Raw genomic sequence first — 20302 nt, 5'->3', positions numbered from 1 at the left:
CTGTATATAAAAGCCTTGGCAGTTGGTGCATATATATATATATATATATATATATATATATATATATATATATATATATCCAGGGATATAAGTAAGTTCCTTTGAATATGCATACATAGATATATGTATATGGTAAATAAGGAAACAAATTCATCCCTTCATTAATTTATACATACATATAAGGATTCTTTCAACTTTAGACATAAGCAGAAAGGTCCGATAATGCTAAACCAATGAGATGGAATCAATATGCTCATCAACAATGGCTATTCACTGTCATCACAAGGATAAAATCTGGACCACGTCTGACTAAATGTATACTAACAACTCTAGCAAAATTTTACCAAATATGAAGAGAAACAATTTCACATTATGGGACAATATAATTGTCGATTCCCCATCATCAACATTACATTAATGCATTCACTAACTTTAAAGAAACAAATGCAACATGATAAATGGGTAATTTTCAAATAAGACTATACATACATAATGTTAACCATCAGCATTTCATAAATCAAATGTCACACACCGGGAAATTTGACTTTTTCCAAAAATTCTCAAATTTTATAGGAATAAAGATCTCAATAAGTAGAGTAAACTTTATACCTGTGGCTAAGTCCAATTTGGCCGAGAAGGCTCTCAGATTGGCTTGCATCCGTCGAAAACCCTAAGGTGGGTGTTCTTCAATTCGGCTTCCTTGGTGTTCCAACGCCCCTACAACTGATTGGGTCTTGTTATTGGGTCCAAGAGAAGTTGATCAAGGGTGATGGTGAATGGTGATACTCACCGAAATGACGAATCGCCGTCGAGAACCCCCGGGTTCTCCGGTGGAGTTCTACCCGAATTTGGCCTTACAAACCCTTCAATTTCAGCAAATAAGGTAGATAAAAGGTTGTGGAATAAGTTGTAGGTGGTGGAGGGTTGATAATGACCTGAAAAAATGGTGGAGATTGGTCGAAATTCAACCGGGTTGAAGTTGGGTTTGTGGGTGCACGGGATGACGAAAATGGAAGGGGAAAAATCCCCCTTTTTTGATTCTTCCCTTATTGGTCCTTTTTCCCCCTTCTAAAAATCTGATTTGGTCCTCTTTTAAACTAACTTAACCTTTAACCCACATGTGAGAATTAAATAATTCCCACAATCTATAGTTCACAACTTCAAACGTCCGTAACTATACCGTTATAACTCGGACTCGCAAACGGCTTTTGCCTATGCGTTCGTGGGATTGAGATCTATTTAAAAACACTAGTTAAAGCTTCAAAAAGTCAACGAATGATAAAGATTGATTTCGAAAATTCAAACTTGATAACTATTCGATTTAATTTCCAAAATTTACGGAATTAAAATTAAGTAATAAAAATAACGTAAACATGAAATACGAACTTAAATTACGAGATACATAATGAATAGTGAAATTATGGGGACGGGATTTCACATCATGTCCTAACAGTTCATGGCGATAGGATTATCAAAATGGCACGGACAATCCAAATATGCCAGTACACACTATGTCTGTTTCTGATAAAAAGTGAATAGTCTCAATTCATTCATGTAAATTTATAGAGGCAAGTGTGTAGGTGCTTATTAGAGAGTGAATTTACTGAACATGATCAAACAAGAGTACTTGCATGGAGTTCAACATACATGTCAAGCAAGCAACTCCGAGTCGGAATAATGTAAGTAATCCTTTGACCTGAGACACCAAGGTTGTCTTGGGGATATGTCACTGGTCTTTCTTTCAGACAGACCCTGAAAGGAGAAGGAAAGCTAGAATGCCAACATGCGTCTATTATTGAATTCAATTCACCGACCCGATAGTCCCCATTTTTTGAACGTCCAATGCCAAAGTTATTTAATGGATAAGTCGCCAATCCCTAAAACAGACTATGTAATTGTAATGTACTTTATCTCTTGGATTACAGGTGGGCATTTTACTAGAGGTTTATATTGTAATTGATAGTGAATCACGACGACACCTCATCTTGGGTACGTTCTATGTAATCTTAGGGCTAGTGATTTATTCTCAAAGATATGAGAATGGTCGACAAGGAATCCTAACCCTCAATATGGGGGGAGAATACTCTAACATGTGATTTTAGAATCTTCGGCAGAAATATCAAGCGTTATAAAGGAAGACATTCATATACGTTTAAATAGAGTCATATACAATAAGATAATCACATAGGGGTTTGACATAAAGTATCCATACCCTTATACTGTGATTGAGAGTACTGAATTAGAGAATGGTCGAATTACATTGTAACTCCCACCAAATATGTTCTTCTATACATTCTACATTAGCTTGGGTAGCCTTGACACATGGTTAAATGTCAACCTTGGCTTGTGGAACCCTCTTGCGTTTGTTACACTAGATTATCTCGGACTAGATTAGCTTTAGGGACTATGTTGGATTGGCTTGGTAAAGACTAAGTAATATAAGGATAGTTATGCGTTTGATGTAGTGTCGGACTGAATCACGGACTAAATTACTTTTGAGATTCAATTTTTTGTTGTTGTCATTTTACATTTCATCTTATTAATATTTAATTTTATTGATCTATAATTTTTTTATTTGACTCTCTCTCTCTCTCTCTCTCTCTCTCTCTCTCTCTACTTTTCCCTTCCTTTTTTCATTTGCTTTATCTTTTTCACAGTCCAGAATTACTCTAAAAAAATCAACTTGGCCATCAAATCCATTTCTCAACACCTGCATATCTCTTTTCTCATCCTCACTAATACAATTGCAAACGCCCCATCCTCAAACCACTTTTTTGTGAAAAACCCAAATCAGATAATATCCTCAAAATGACTTGAACCTTACTAGCTTTTGATGGAGGATTCAATGGAGGACTCATTTGTCGATTAGGTCTAAGAAACTGGTGTCAAAATAAAAAATATTTAACACCATTTCCCTCTCCCTATTTACAGACGCAAGCCTGTGCACAGACCCAACCCCGTGAGCCACCCCACCCTTAAATTGATTCCTCGGAGGTGAATCGAAAGACGGAGAGAGGAGGATTAGACGACGGCGGAGTTCATGGGTCCTCTGATTCGAAACGGAGCTCGCGAGTCCTCCAATTGAGGTTTGAATATGAGGTCGTTTGTGATTCTGGGTTATGGGAGAGGAGAAAAGGGAGAGAGCGGCGGTGGTATGGTGGTATGAGCAAACGAAGCAAAATGAAGGTCTTGTTAGTCCCGTGGTTATTGGAAGGTCTCACTAAGACATTTTAGTGAGCTAGTCCACACGAGTCCCCTTAAATCCCACTAAACTTAGTCTTGCCACTTATCTAACATGGGATTACACTAATAAATAGTTCTGAAACTTAATGAGGCTAAATAAATGCACTTTTAATGATTAAATAGTGTAATCGTCCATGATGGGAGAATTAAAAATAAGTTGTAATTCACTAAGTGGTTATATTGAGACTAATCATCTTACTACCTCACTAATTAGAACCTAATGGATTGTACACTAATATAAAAATGAATTGGGAAGTACGAGATGAATGAATTTAATTGGATTAATAGTATAGATATTTAATTAATTAGAGAAAGTCTCATATTAATAAAAATTAACGATAACACGTTAATTAGCTTTAAAACAATTTTGGGCTTTTCAGGCCCATTGGGACCAAACGCATTGGGCTTAGTTTATGACATAGGATGTATTAAGTGGCATTAGGCCCAACAGGCACTAATCTATATTTTTTTTATTTTTTGGAACACATATGGTTGGTTATGTCTATCTATGCTTTGCGCCTTATCTTTCTTCTCGCGTATTGGTCACATGTGGGGTTTTTTCTTTTTAGGTCAAACGATAGATTTTGAAAGATTAGATGTTAGATTAGCCGCCAACAGGGTTCAAACCAATGCTGTTATACAAAGACTCAACATCTTTCCATCACTGTGGTAAATGGCCACTTGCAATTGCGCCCACCACCCCACCTGTAGTAGGGGCCTCATCCCCCAAACACTCATGTCGATGGTCAAGTCATCGTGGCAGACAAGCCTCAGTGGCTGCCTTGAATTATAATATTTTGTTTTTGTAGTAATAGTTGTACATAATTTCGAATTTTGTTTAAACATTTGGTATCATATCACATTATCCTTCCATTCTCTAATGTCCAGGTCTTATGTAGCAGTTAAGAAAAAAAGGCAAACAGACCTGAATTTAACAATGAAAAATCATTTTCTTCGTTCATGGTCCGATTTCTGGTGTCCTAGGTGTAGCGGAAGAACACGAATCTATGTTGAACTTGGTGGTTAAACTGACGTCATGCAAAAAAATAACTCGAAGTCAAGATGATAAAAAGTTTACGATATCTAATTCTTATATTTGTTTTCAATATGAAAACAAAAATTTAAATGAAAAGTCGTATTATTCAAAACCCCAATCCAATTAAGTTTGGAGAACTAGGAGGGATCTCACACTCCCCCAACACATTATTGAACAATTGTGATATTTTCAATTTTGATTTAGGCGTTTTGACTAGTCTTTCAACCTACTTATACTGTCATTGCTGCCGCAAGTCTACAACTGAACAAGTGGCCCAAAATATGAATAAAGGCTCATATTATCGAAGCCATTTTTTTTATTAAATAAAAATATATTGACAAGGGCAAAGCCCAAAGAAAATACAAAGGAGAATTGGGCATAGAGGAAAATTCAAGTACCAGCCAACAAAAGGGAAAAACTAAAAATCAAAGCCTAACTCACGCAGGGAAGGGCATCAAACAACTTAGAGTTTAAGGATCAGTAATATTTCAATTATGGAAGATCCCATGTTACTAGCGGAAGGCTTAACTTTTAAAGTATACAATCGACAATGAATCATATTGGTGATCAACTGAAGGACTGTTGCAGGTGGTTTCCTGCAGTTGTTGAAGATGTGATTGTAAACATGAAATTTTCCTGTGATAAACGAGACAAGAACACGTGTACAAAATAATATTTTGTATTTGATGATTTTGGGTTACAATCTCTCTCAAATTTGATCCTCTGATTCGATCTCCGTAGGGTATTGATTTGTGGATGTGCGATTGATCCAAAGGGCCGTTGGGCTTGATCTAAGGATGAACATTCTCTAAGGGCCGTGGGCTTGATCTTGAAGGTGGATTTGAGCGGATCTTCAAGGAGCCGTTGGGGCTTAATCTTGAGGATGAGCGTTTCTTCAAGGGCCGTTGAGGCTTGATCTTGAATAACGGTGATGAACGGATCTTCAAGGGCTTTTGGGCTTGATCTTGAAGAATAGTGATGAACGGATCTTCAAGGGCTTTTGGGCTTTGATCGTGAAGAACAATGATTGACAGATCTTCAAGGGCTTTTGGGCTTGATCTTGAATAACGGTGATGAACGGATCTTCAAGGGCTTTTGGGCTTTGATCTTGAAGGACGGTTGGATGTGTGGATTTGTCGACGTTGTTGATCCAAAGGGCTGTTGGGGCTTGATCTTAGGATGAACGGATGATGACCGATGAACACTTTCTTCAATGGCCGTCGGGGCTTGATCAAGGAAGAACGATGAACGAAGAACGAAGAGGGCTTTCTTGATTCTTCGGGAACCTGGATGCTTGAGAGCTTCGGAGTTTCAGAGCTTCAGAGCTTCAAGGTTTTGGTGTAATATGAATTGGTCATCTATTGGTCTTGAATTGGTTATGAATTCCCTCTAAAATGAATGAAATGGCTTCTATTTATAGAATTTTCCAAGGCCTAATTTTGAATATAATATGCAGATGAAATAAATCGTTTTTGCCAGGTGTTGACATGTGTCCTGCTTGATGACTTTTCTTATTTATTTTGATTTTTCGTTTAGTCACCCGCTACGTGTAAAATTTATATGACACGTGAGTGTTGAAATTGTAACTATTGGTCAACATTTATTTCACCGAAATTTCGATGTCTACAAATGCCCCCACTTCAAGGCACGTCGTATACATGTGCTTGTCGCGTGTAGGAGATGCGTTTTGAAGTCCCTTATTGTGGATGTCGATCCAAGGGCCATCAAGGCTTAATCTTGAATTAGCCTAGAGATTTCTTCAAGGGCCGTTGAGGCTTGATCTTGAATTGGGCTGAAAGTTTCTTCAAAGGCCGTTGAGGCTTGTTCTTGAACTTTGTTTGAAATTTCTTCAAGGGCCATCGAGGCTTGATCTTGAAGGTTGAAATTGGACCACAATGAGCTTCGTGTGGTAGAGGATCTTTGGCTTTGGTAGTGGATGAATTGGCACGTATTTGTTTTTGCGCTTGTTGACTTTCCACAGCTTTGATCTTGAACTGGGTTAGAGGATTTCGTGGATTCCTCCAATTGTTGACTTTCCACAGCTTATTCTTGAACTGGATTTGATTCAAGGGTGGTGGACACTTGATCTTGAATCGGACTCGTGATTTCCTCAAGGGTCGTCGAGACTTGATCTTGAATTTGGCTAGAGATTTCTTCAAGGGCCGTTGAGGCTTGATTCTTGAAGGTTGACTTGAACACATGGCAAGTAGGCATGAGGTGAAGGTGACGACTTGTTGCTTTGTTCAATCTTTCTAATTCACACCTGAGCAGTTTGGTCAACGATATGATTTTCAAGATTGATGGGCTCTTCTTCCAGTTGGTGACTTGATCTTTAAGGATTTGATTCAAGGGTGGTGAATCAACACGTGTAGCCCACAACGCCTAGCGAGTCGACCCAAGAATTTGAGGGTCAAAACGAATCCTCCACCCAGAGTGATTGCAACCCTGATGACATGAGATACTTTTGATTTTGAAGAAGTAGCGGATGAATCGGCACGTGCTTTGTTGTGCTTGTCTCCACATGCTTCAATGTATCATTTTCCCTTGCCTTATCTATTCTTCTGGCAGAATGTGGCATCTTTTCGAGTTCCTCAGCTCAGACTCCTTCTGCTGAGTTGATTGTGCATGTTGCATTCTTCTCTGCTTGTTTCTTCTGCACGTTGTCTCCACATGTTGCAAGATATCATTTTCACTTGCCTTATCTGTTCTCCAGGCAGATGTGGCAGCTTCTTTGGAAGTACAGCAGCAGTGGAAGACGAGTACTCGAGAGCAATGCTAGGTAAGCAACCAGGCAAAGGTTTCAGGTAGTCGATTCCTTACCCGAGTTTGAGTGGAGGTTCTGGCATATTACTTTCTTTATCCTTGTCTTTGCAGGTAAGAACAAGGACAAAGGAAAGGACAGGGAGAACGCATGATATGAGATACTCTTGCTTTCTACCCTGGTGATATGAGATACTTTTGCTTTGGTGTCATTTGTTTGCAGAGGTACCCCAAGGAATAAGGAACATTGAGTGACTTGAGAGGGTTTGTTGGAAATGCATTCTCAGAGATGAAGAAAGGTTAAGTATGTCTGCCTTTCTATGGAGGGTGAAGGTGGACAGTTATAAGAAGTTCTTTAATACCTGTAGAGGTACTATTCTTTCACTTGTGTCGGCAACCATTGAGTGATTGATCAGTATGGCTTCACGTGCTTTCTTCTTCATAAAAAATCTTCGACAAATTGTCCGTAATTTTTGCCAAGCTGAGTGTGCATGTGACAGGTGTTGACAAGGCTGAAAAAGACTGGCGCCTCTTCGATATCTGGGATCGGCACTTCGACAAATTACCTGTGATTTTCGCAAAGCTGAGTTTGCGTGTGACGGGTGTTGACGCGTCTGGAAAAGCAAGTGCCTCTCCAATTTCTGGGCTTACCTTTTCGATTTCTGAGCTCCGTCGAGTGCAGAGGTTGCATGTGACAAGTGTAGACAAATCTGGAAAAGAAGATTGGCCCGTGGTTTCTGAGTAAGCCCAGCTTTTGAGAAATTTAGCATCTCTTCGATTTCTGAGTTCGCCTCTTCGATCTCTGAAATCCTATCGAGTGCTGATTTTTATAGAAGTACGTATGACGTTTCAAAGCACACTTGAATTTCTGCCTGTAGAAACTCCCTTTTTGCACTTCTACGATCTTGACTTGTCCGACCTCTTCTTTCTTTCAACGCCTATGAAAATGTCTGGCTCCTCTGACTGTCGTTTTGACTTAAACCTTGGTGAAGAGGTAGTCCTGCCTTCTCTAGACAACATATGGCGCCCATCCTTCATATCCCCTACTGATCATCTTACCGTTAAGGACTCGGTGATGAAGAATGATATGACCGCTGCGGTGGTGGCCCGGAACCTTGTCATTCCCAAAGATAACATACTGCTTTCCAAACGGTCTGATGAGTTGGCTGTTAAGTATTCTCTGGCTCTCAGTGTGCAATGTGCAGGATCTGTGTCTAATATGGCCCAATGCCTATTTGCTCGAACCCGTCAAGTTGAATCATTGGCGGCTGAAGTGATGAGTCTCAAACAAGAGATTAGAGGGCTCAAGCATGAGAATAAACAGTTGCACAGGCTCACCCATAACTATGCTACAAACATGAAGATGAAGATTGACCAGATGCAGGAATCTGATGGTCAGATTTTACTTAATCATCAGAGGTTTGTGGGTTTGTTCCAATAGCATTTGCCTTCGTCTTCTACGGCTGTACCGCGTAATGAAGCTCCAAATGATCAACCTTTGGTGCCTCCTCCTCCTAGGGTTCTGCCTAGTACTGAGGCTCTAAATAATCACCCTCTGGTGCCTCCACCTTCTGGAGCTCCGCCGAGTATTGAGACGCCACCTGATCATCCTTGAAGATCCCTTCCTGTAAAATTTTTTTTATTTTTTATTTTTTATTATTTTTTTATCTCATGTAAATGTACATTTATGTAATTTTTTCAGATAAATCAATAAATGAGTTTTGTTTCATTCAGTGCACATTTTTTTTCTCTTTTATTTATTTATTTATTTTTATACACATTTTTTTTTCATATATATATATATATATATATTTCACATGGTACCTCTACCATCATCCCTTTTTTTTTCAAATTTTTTTTTTATATCTGTTTTCGGTGGTGCTTACCCCACCACCACTAACTAGATGATGGCCACCATAATCATACCGCACCATGACCCTTTTTTTTTTCTTTATATACAGTGCTCTGTAAGGCTGGATTTGTGGGTGAAAACCCAGGCCGAGTCCGAGAGACAGAGGTGCAGATGCAGTGGAGGATCTTCAACAACCATGTAGGGTCTGGCCTTGATGATGAAGACGAGAAGGATGAGGGTGACCTTGATGTCGTATCCAGCTAGGACCCGGAGCACAGTCGGGTTGGAGTCAAGCTTGAAGCCTGGAGCGGAGCATAGAGCTCACGTGATCGAAAGTCGCTGCGGTGGAGAAGCAGCAGGTAAGCTTGAACTTGGTGCAACGGTGGTAGTCGCTTTTCATCTTCAGACAAAAGACCTTGTACTTACTGGCTGACGCAGACGGCGCGAGATTGGGATCCAGAAGCCTCAAGATACTGGCACAGACATTGGAGAGCTCGGAGTCGACCTTGGATCTATACTCATTGACGAACGCCACGTGTTCTTCTTTCTTCCAACCTTTCTTTTTCTGCTTCGATCGACGACACGATGCGCCATGCAGGCGGCACCGAGCAAGAATGATGCAGAGCTGGTGGCGACCGAGGGAAGATGAGGGAGTGGACGGAGAAGAACAGGGCAGCTGTGGCGGACAGAGAGGCCATGGCAGGACCTCAATGAGCTTTAAGATACTGGTGCAGGTACTGCTGAGGTGATCTTGAAGAGAAAAGCATGGAGAGGGCGTCGAGCACCATGGGCCCGCAATCATTGAGGTTGATCTCGTACTCCTTGAGCTCCTGTTTAGACATGACGGGGCAACCTTGCTTTGCAACGTCACTTTCATCATCCTTCACATCGGAGAAACTTCACGACAATGACAGAACAGACGCAATGGAGCACACAGTAGTGACTGACACTGCCGAGCCTAGCTTTGGAGGTCCCCTTTGAATCAATGAGTTCGCCCATTGAGTTACGGCCTAGTTGAGGGTTGTTTGGCGACTGTGATGGTGACTCAGATGATGGAGATAATGGAGGGGAGGTTGCGGTGGCTTTCATGGCTGAGATGAAGGAGGGAAGAGTGATGGCTCGAGAGAGAGAGACTTAGGCCTGAATTTGAGCTAGTGGAATCCGGTGCGTCGAGCGAGCTGGGGATGATGATGGCACTGGGCCAGCCCGTGGCGTGTGGTGGGCTTGTTGGCGGAGGAGGCGATGATCTCTTCGACGACAGACTTAGCGATGATGGAGATGTCGCGGCTGGCAGCGGAATGCTAGAGAGCTTGGAGTGCTTCTGATTTAGTTGTTGCTGCTAGCTTCATAACCGTCTTCAGTGAGCTCCAAGGCCAAGTCATTCCCAAACCAATAGAGCAATGGATGAGCCATATCAGTAATCAAGTTGTGGGCTTATGAACCAAGTTGTGGGCTTGGGCAAGCTTCTTCAAGAGTGGTGGATCTCCATACATTGTTCATCGAGGCCGCGATCTATAGAGGAGCTTCGCAGTGCTGGAGCTTGGTGTTGGTGGGTGTCGAAGCATTTACTTGGTTCTTCACTTCCATGGTGGTGGAGAGGTTGCTGGGTATGGGTGCGAGGAAGGAGGACGTCATTGGGCTTTATCCTCAACGATCCAGCCCACCATCACTATTTTTTTTATAATACATTATAACATATGTACTTTTTATTATATATATATATATATTTATATTTTTTTTTTTGAAAAAATAAATTTGTAATAAAATTGACCTTCTTTAATAAAACATTTATTTTTTATTTTGATATGACTGAACTCGAAATTAAATGTTCGAGCCGCCTACGTACCCTTCCAAAGAAAAGATCAAGTCATAACATAGTTCAAATACATTTTTTTTTGTGCCGACGCAGTTTATGCTCTTGCGGGCCAGGAGCTTTTGGTGCCGTTTGCAGTTTCAACTCGTGCAAGCAAGGAGCGTTTGTTGTCGCCTTTTATGCTCGTGCGGACCAGGAGCGTTGGTGTTCGTCAAGCGATCCGGGAGAGTCGTTCCTCGCAATCTTCATAGCAAGGAGCCTTGACTGAGTAGTTGAAAAAGTCTTCTGGGAAGATGTCACACATCGTGATGGAGATGGATGATCTTCGTGTCAAAGTTTCATTATCTCCAACACTTTCACATTGTTTTGGAGGTTGACAGGAGCTACTTTGCCCCCTTTCCCATTGGTGAACTTGTGGAATAGATGGTTACTGCCTGGAGAGGCGTTCCTTGCAATCTTTATAGCAATGAGCCTTGAATGAGTAGCTGAATAATTTTCTGAGAAATGAGAGATCGCGCATGGTCGATCTTTGTGTCGAAATTTCCTCATCTTCAACACTTTCACATTGCTTTGGAGGTTGGCGAAAGTTGCTTTGCCATCTTTCCAATGGGTGCACTTATGGAGAAGACATATGCTTCTTGTGCAGTTTCTTCGGAGTGACATGAGTTCATCCTTCAACTTCATTCGACTTGACTGGCATGGTTTTAGAGCATGGCCTCAGCGATTGAGGTGAAGATTTTGAGTTGACAGAGCCAGAAGTGACGTCTTCTTCCGGGATTTCGTCTTCTTTGTCTTCTTATGCCTCTTCTTCAGTGCGGTCCTCTTGGGTTTGTTAGCGTGAAGATTGGCGGGTGTAGGTGATGGTGCGCCTCCTTACCTTCAGTGGTCCTTTTGTGTCAACCTCCAAAGCTGCTTGGCGCTTCATCCTTGAAGGAATTAAGCTTTGAACATCGTCTTTTCCTGCTAGACTGTCGAGCTTTTCTTCCTTTGTCGTTGTCTTTCTGTTTTTAGAAGGCTTCTTAGTTTCTTCAAATCTGTCTGCAGCCGACCGTTGCAGAGGAGATTTAGCTGTGCCGCTTTGTTTCTTGGGTTTTGATAACCTTTCAAAGACAGATCTTTGCAATGTTGGCGTCTTAAGCCTTTTGAAGATGGAAGTTCGGTCTCAACCACTGATGCGATCAAATGCCAAAATTCTAGGTTTTGAATGATTCAGCCTGTCGAAGACTGAAGTTCGAGGGGCGGGTTTAGGCTCATCTTTTGGCCTTGTGGCTTGTGGTCTTAGCTTCCTCGTTTTTTTGTAGGTCGTCGATGTCCACCTTTCCTTATCACCAGTAGATGCATCTTGGTTGATTGCCCCCGGTGATGGTTGTGTAGGAGGTGCCGTGTGACTTGAACATTGACGGGAATGGTCATGCATGCTTCCGAGATGCACAGGATCGAGTGATCCAAACACGATAGTAGTAGTGTGTGTCGAAACCGTGTTTTCGAGGTCAAGCTTGATTTTCCCTTGTTGTGTTAACTGCAAGATGAGATCTTTCAGTACGAAGCATTTTTTCGTTGGATGATTTATGAAACAGTGGAATTTACAGTACCTTGGACTATCAGTACGATTCATCTCGTCCGGCCGTCTGCACTCAGGTAGGTCGATCTCCTTTTTGTCAAGCAAGTCTTTCAACATGGCAACCACATCAGAGTCGGAGAATGGATAAGTCTTATCCTCGAGCTCCTTCAAAGTACGTCTACGCATCTCTTGATTACGAAAAGCTTCGGCTTGAATCGCCTTGCCTCGTGTAGAGATTTTGACGGGAGCTGTGTTGACCGTCATTGCTTTCTTGGTGGATTTCCACGCAGCCTTCTCCACCTTTGTCCCAAGAGCTTTGTCGTTCTTGTAGTCGGCGATCGGTTCTTTCTTCCCATGATGGGCGATGCTCAACTCCATGTCATGGGCGCGGGTGGCTAACTTCTCAAAGGTCCGTGGTTGATGCCTTGAAGGATGTAGTGTAATCCCCACTGCATGCCTTGAACACACATCTCGATCGAGGAAGTCTCCGAAAGTCTGTCTTTGCAGTCAAGACTTAAAGTGCGCCATCGGTTGATGTAGTCCACGACTGGCTCATCTTTCCATTGCTTCGTACCTGTCAGCTCCAATATGCTTATAGTGCGGCGGGTGCTGTAGAAGCGATTAAGGAATTCTCTTTCCAATTGCTCCCAGTTGTTGATGAAATCAGGCTCTAGGTCCGTGTACCACTCAAAGGCGTTTCCTTTCAACGAGCGCACAACCTGCTTGGCAATGTAGTCTCAATCCATCCCCGCGTTGTTGCAAGTTTCGATGAAATGTGCAACGTGCTGCTTTGGGTTTCCTTTTCCATCAAACTGCATGAACTTTAGTGGTTGATAACCCCTTGGCATCTTTAGGGCATCAATCTTCTTGGAGTAGGGCTTCGAGTAGAACAAGGAGGTATGTGAGCTCCCTTCGTACTGCGCTTTGATGGTGTTGGTGATCATCTCTTGTAGCTGCTGGATAGAAATAGATCCCATGAGTGCCGCTGCTTGGTATGGCTCCGGCTTCACATCGATTTTCTCCACCTGAGGCTTCTCTTCTTTGCCAGCTCATCTTTTTAGTGGATCATCCTCTGGGTCGGGGTTCTCACCGTCTGGTGGCCCCAGTCGGTTGACGAGTTCAACGATTTGCAAGCCTTTTTCTTCCACAGTTCGGGTTAGCCTTGCAATTGCTTCATTCATCTGAGCCAGCTGCTCATCGATTGAAGTTGCTCTAGTGGTCATGACTTGCATGGCTGAACTGCCGCTTGAATCGGCATTTGAGAGCATGGATTCGGAGTATTTCCTTGGGCTTTCCCCCCTTGGTGCCCTTAGCGAGGCTAAGGTGATCATATGTTCATGCCTTGGGTGCTCTTGTTCCTTTGGCAAAGTTGATGCAGAGGTGAAAGAGGCGGCAAAAGTAGCTCTTGCCTTGCTTCGAGTCGTGATGCCCAAAGTGATACCACTTGCGACGAGAACGCTCTTGTTCTTTGCGCTGGTTGCGGGAACAGTTTGAGCCTTCCTTGATGCCATTGATTTTGGAAGTGTGCTTGAATTTCTTGAACGGAGAAAAAGATGAGAGGTAGAGATGGTCCCACTGGGCGTGCCAAATTTGTAAACACGAAATTTTCCTGTTACAAACGAGACAAGAACACGTGTGCAAAATAATATTTTGTATTTGATGATTTTGGGTTACAATCTCTCTCAAATTTGATCATCTAATTCGATCTCCGTAGGGTATTGATTTGTGGATGTGCGATTGATCTAAAGGGCCGTTGGGCTTGATCTAAGGATAAACGTTCTTCAAGGGCCGTGGGCTTGATCTTGAAGGTGGATTTGAGCGGATCTTCGAGGAGCCGTTGGGGCTTAATCTTGAGGATGAGCGTTTCTTCAAGGGCCGTTGAGGCTTGATCTTGAATAACGGTGATGAACGGATCTTCAAGGGCTTTTGGGCTTGATCTTGAAGAACAGTGATGAACAGATCTTCAAGGGCTTTTGGGCTTTGATCTTGAAGAACAATGATTGATGGATCTTTAAGGGCTTTTGGGCTTGATCTTGAATAACGATGATGAACGGATCTTCAAGGGCTTTTGGGCTTTGATCTTGAAGGACGGTTGAATGTGTGGATTTGTCGACGTTGTTGATCCAAAGGGCCGTTGGGGCTTGATCTAAGGATGAACGGATGATGACCGATGAACACTTTCTTCAAGGGCCATCGGGGCTTGATCATGGAAGAACGATGAACGAAGAACGAAGAGGGCTTTCTTGATTCTTCGGGAACCTGGATGCTTGAGAGCTTCAGAGTTTCCGAGCTTCAAGGTTTTGGTGTAATATGAATTGGTCATCTATTGGTCTTGAATTGGTTATGAATTCCCTCTAAAATGAATGAAATGACTTCTATTTATAGAATTTTCCAAGGCCTAATTTTGAATATAATATGCAGATGAAATAAATCGTTTATGTCAGGTGTTGACACGTGTCTTGCTTGATGACTTTTCCGATTTATTTTGATTTTTCGTTTAGTCACACGCTACGTGTGAAATTTATATGACACGTGAGCGTTGAAATTGTAACTATTGGTCAACATTTATTTCACCGAAATTTCGATGTCTACAGTGATTATTCTGCTCACACCATATGCAATACACAGTGGTTGCTAACGAGAGTTTTCTAACCACCATGGGAAGAGATTTTCCCCCACCACTGGGCTGCTACATACTCCACAAAAGAAGGCCAAGGAGGGTGGAGCTAGGGAACCCCACACCTCGTCAACACATGCCGTCAAATACCTTCACTATAAGGGCACTCAAACAAAAGGTGTGAGTGAGACTCCAACTCAGATTCACACAACACACAATTAAGATTGGCATGAGTAGGCATATTGACTAATGCGATCAAGCGTAGTCAGCTTATTCTTTATGGCTAACCACAACACAAAAATCACAAGCGGAATAGACGCATTATGCCACACTAGGTGGTCCGAAAAAAAATTTAAGAGCCGCAGGACGGATGTAGTTCCACATAGAAGGCGAAGAGAAAATACCGTCGTTGCTGGGAGCCCAAAAGGAAGGATCCAAACTTTGAGAATAAGGCACAATGTTGTAGGAATCTGATTGAATGAAAATGAAAGTTAGGTTAGTAGTAAACAGCAAACACCGCTCCAAAGCCCTAATATCACAGATGAGAGCTTAGAATTTATATGAAGACTAGAGGGCAACAACACCTCGCTGCCCCAAACGTCTAAGAGAGGGCCATGAGGGCGCCAGTTATCATACCATAGAAAAGTAGATAATCTCTCCCATTGAAACATGAATAAGAGGCTTAAACCGATTTTCATCTATTAGGTTGGCATTTGAGGAAAAAAATAAATAATATTTTCTCAATCCAATCATGATCCTTCATGTAACATACTATTGATGTAGTCCGGGCTATTGAAGAAAAATTGATAGGCAACAACCTTTGATAAACTTTGCTTCTCAACAGAAAATGCATTACTTGTCAAACTCTCAAACAAATATGTCAATAGCAATATGGCAACATAGCTTTGTCGCTCCCGTGGAAATTCTGATTAGACATAAAGTTATGTGTCTAATCCAAGTAATGGCGCGTGCCACCGTTAATCATCACCTAATTAAACAAAGTTGAAAGTTACGTCACTCTTGATTACTTTCAAGGCACTTGTCATGAAAGACCAAACGATAAGGTAAAACTGAATCTTGACATAAGCTTGGGTAGACCGACAAAATTAGAAATCAAAAGCTTTCCTAAGCCAACCAACATCATAAACAATCTCTCCTTGAGATTACTTTTTCGTCAAGGGTGCGTGGACGGTTACTAAGGATGATTTTCGGACACATCAAATCGAAAACAAGGTTTTCAATTTTCATTTTTTTTTTTCAACATCGATCAAATCAGATTATAATTATAAATTTGAAATTTTCAATATTAAAATAATTTAGAAACATAATTTGAAAATTTATATATTTTACAAACTGCTGAAGATTCTCAAATTTTTTCGTAGATGTAATTTATTGTTTTCTGGCGTTTTAGCCAAAATGATCATTGAGATCTGCATAACTCATCACTTTGGTCCTTGAGATTTGTTATCAATAAAAAGTGGTCCCTGAGATTGTTCACCATCAATCATTTTGATCATTCCGTGAAACATTATGTTGAATAAGGATCAAAATGACAAAAAATTGAGAGTATTTTTGTCATTTTATTCTTGTTTAACGGATATTTTTCACGGAATTGCCAAAATGATTGATGGTGAACAATTTCAGGGATCAATTTTATCGATTTCAAATCTCAGAAACCATTTTAGGTAAAAAGCCTTGTTTTTTTAACTAAGGCCTTACAAGAACATTATGTATATGAAAGTGGAAGAGAAAAGCTAAGAAGTAAGACTATCCGTTTTTGCTTACTTGGATAAGGAATGAATGTTCATTCTGCAATAAACAATGAAATAAAAGCGCACTCTCTTCCTGGAAGATTTTATTTCTTTTGACAATCATTTTCCTAAGTTCAAAAAAAAAAAAAAAAAAAAAAAGAAAGAGGCAATCATTTTCTTGGGCTCTTTCTTCATGGGCACCCTTAAATAGTGTCAAAGCCAAGATTCCTGGATGTGACTCCAGAATAAAGTGCTCACGTTTTCTAAGCCGAACAAATGGCACCCTTTACTCTTCAGTGCTCCATCATGTTTTCTTCAATCTCCTTCGGTTTTTGGATTAATGCGTATAGATTGCTTTAAGCTTAGCTTTCATGCATTTGTTGGGGGCTTGAAGCATTCAGAAACCTGATAAAGCTAGATAAAATGGTTTGACTGCTAATTGGATTAATGCATTTTGTATAAAATTTCACATTGATTGAACTGCACATATGGTTAATGTTGATTAGTGGTAGGTAATTGGACTATCTCCAAAACTTTAATGAGTGGTTGTATACCCGAGTTTCGCTTTTGGATACCCTTGTTTTTCCGGACACCCAATTTACTCTCACACATTTATTTAAACACCCAAAATAAGATACTAAACTTCCAAGAACACCCTTCTTCTATTTTATGAATTTATTTTTCTCTGGACGCCCATTTTTCATTTTCTTTAGACACCCATTTTATTTGTATCAATTATGAAGGTTTTCTCTTTAATTTGGCAATTTCCATTGATAGCATAATTCTTTGTTCTACATGTGATTGCATGGTTCTTTTATCTCATGAAGCAAACTTTTCACTATAACCAGACGCAATATGAGGTACAAAGATCATTCCCGAAGTGAAATTCACCGTCGCAAAGTTCATCATCAGTCCCTTGGTTACCACATTGTTTGTTTCAAAACCTTATAGGTGTCCAAATAAAATAATTGTTTTTCCTTAAGAAATCAATAAGCCCTTTGTGGTAATTTTATATATGGGTATAAGAGTTTCTTTTTATTTTTAAATACTATTGATGGGTGTCCAGATACAAAACTTGAGTGTACAACGAACCATTCAACTTTAATATGATATTAGAGTAGACTAATACTCTAGGCTCGATTAAGATTGAATTGGGACTATAAACTTAAAAGCATCGAAGTTCCGAAATTTGGATACCTGAATCAAGTTCACGAAACTCAAATCAAAAGGTTGCTGTTGTGGAGTTGCCTTCACGAGTGGCCCACTAAAAAATGATCCTCGATTAAGATTGAATTGGGACTATAAACTTAAAAGCATCGAAGTTCCGAATTTGGATACCTGAATCAAGTTCACGAAACTCAAATCAAAAGGTTGCTGTTGTGGAGTTGCCTTCACGAGTGGCCCACTAAAAAATGATCCCAAGTGAGGGGTGTATTGAAGCATTCCTAACCAGAAACCTTATGGAGTTGATTAGTAGTGAGTCATTAGACCGTCTTTGAAACTTTGCAACATTATAAATACAGTTTGTGAATACATAACCAATACAAAGAAAACAAACAATTGAATCATATGTTGATTAGAGAAGTCTCATGATCAAGAAATATTTGAGATATATAGTCTCATAGAATATGTGGCTAAGGAGGAAGAAGAAAGAGGTTTGATGAGGAAGATAGGTGGAAAATGTGGTTCTTGAGTAGACTGATTAATTGTAGTGACTTTGAAGCAAATTTAAAATGCTCATTTTTCAGCTACCCTTTCCCTTCAATCAATTTCAGAAACTCTAGTTTCAATTTGTATTATCATTAGGTTAGAATAATATCTTGCTATCCGCTTTGGCATTCACTTTGTGTTTGGAGTGCGCTTCTCTAAAAACGAATAATACTTGCGGCGCATACTGCGTTCTCACTTCACCAGTCATTCCGGGCATGTGATTTTTTTGATAAATTTTGAGTGGAGAAAGATTATGCGACTTAACTCTTCAGTAATGGTGGTGTGCGAGGCACTAATCATTTTTTAGGGGAAGAGGACCACTAGACTCAGAAACTCTCTACTTGTCCCTCCTCTACACTTAATATCTAAATTACATATTAATATAACCTTCTCTATAAACTAAAAGAGAATGAAAAGACTATTTAGTCTTCTATTACAACAAAAAAGCTAAGGGTAGTAACGTAATTTTACAAAATAAAATATTGTTGTTTTTTGTTTAAGCCTTACCTACAGGTAATTTTAACATCTATAATTTTAAAAATTAAAAAAAATTAATAAAAAATTAAAAATAAGCCTCCCTCTCCCCACTCTCTCACATTCTCTCTCACTCTCTTCCTCTCTCCTTCAATTTAAAAAAATAAATAAATAAATAAATTCACACACACTTTGTGTGTGGGCATGTACTAGGTTTTTTTTTATTAAAAGAAACGAAGAAATAGGAAAAGATACAAGCGGGGGACTAAATCAAATCCGGCAAAGAGAAACATTAACGAAAACGATAATAAGGATGAAACAAAATGTCACGAGCATGGATAGAAGCAACAAACGACGGAATTGCAGACCACCAGTGATTAGCATGGGTAAAAGAAACAAAGAACGAAAACATGTAACTTGGACTTCTTTTATACAATATGATTCTCAAATGAATTAGAAAGTTGTTCAAGAAATTCTTTTGGGGTTTTGATTAATTATTGTAATCCGGACATAATCTGGAATTAGGACCCAGGATGAAGTGCATCATGATATTTAAATTATGCGCATCAGTATATATATGACAGGATTTTTGTAAGGAAATTTCGTTGTATTGTAGCAAAAGAAATATCAGTTACTAGCCCTATTACTAGATTGAACTCAAAGGTTCTAAGTGAGTAGAAGACTTGTCTTCTCAATTGGCTTTGATGGCTTCCTCGTGTGTTTACAACATCAAACTCATACAATCGTGATATTTGACAATGCTAATAAAGTTAATAATTCTATCATAAAAAACCTGCCCTTTCTCTCAAAAAGGAACCCCTTTGAAAGCATTGCATCATGGTACACTATAAAATCGACTCCTTTATCCCAAGCTAATTATTGACAAAAGATGCTTCATGGTGGTTGTTAATTTTTAGTCATCAACCTAATGCTAGCTACAAATGATCACAATCATTCCCTCCTTCCAAATATCAAAGACTCAAAGTTGGGGCATTTCTAGTATGATGCTTCATTTTCTGTGCAAAAGCTACTTGATGCACAGAATATTGAAGTTCTTTAGAACATTCGTTTTTATACTGCCAAATCACAATCTAACACAACTTTATTATATAGTTTTTTTCTTATAATTTTTTAAGTAATTCTTATGTGTTAAACTGTATTTTTACAGATAAATAACTCCTCACGTATAAAAAGTAAAGCAGTACTGTTATAAAAGAAAATGCTAGGGTTGCGATTGCAAAGTTGTGGCAACTAGCAACCTACTAAAACGCATATCTACTGACATACAAAGGCAATTATTAGAAGTGACAACTGGGTACCATTCTGTCATCGCAAATCAATAACGCCACAAACCCTAGAAAATATATCCACAAACCAAGAGTGGTCAGATGATCACACTTGTCTCACTGGGACCGAAAGGGGCAATTTCGAAGGGAAGGAAAAGAAAAAGAACACAGCAAAGTGATGGCATAATGTGATACTGAA

At 40.1% G+C, this 20302-nt stretch overlaps 1 pseudogene; it reads right to left on the bottom strand.

Moving 5' to 3' along the window:
- Positions 1-4742: 4742 nt before the first annotated feature.
- LOC126633856 (uncharacterized) lies at positions 4743-15580 on the bottom strand (annotated as a pseudogene).
- Between the last annotated feature and the right edge of the window lie 4722 nt (positions 15581-20302).

Source organism: Malus sylvestris, chromosome 9, assembly GCF_916048215.2.
Source record: "Malus sylvestris chromosome 9, drMalSylv7.2, whole genome shotgun sequence".
Lineage (NCBI taxonomy): Eukaryota > Viridiplantae > Streptophyta > Magnoliopsida > Rosales > Rosaceae > Malus > Malus sylvestris.
This window is presented reverse-complemented; position numbering and strand designations above follow the sequence as displayed.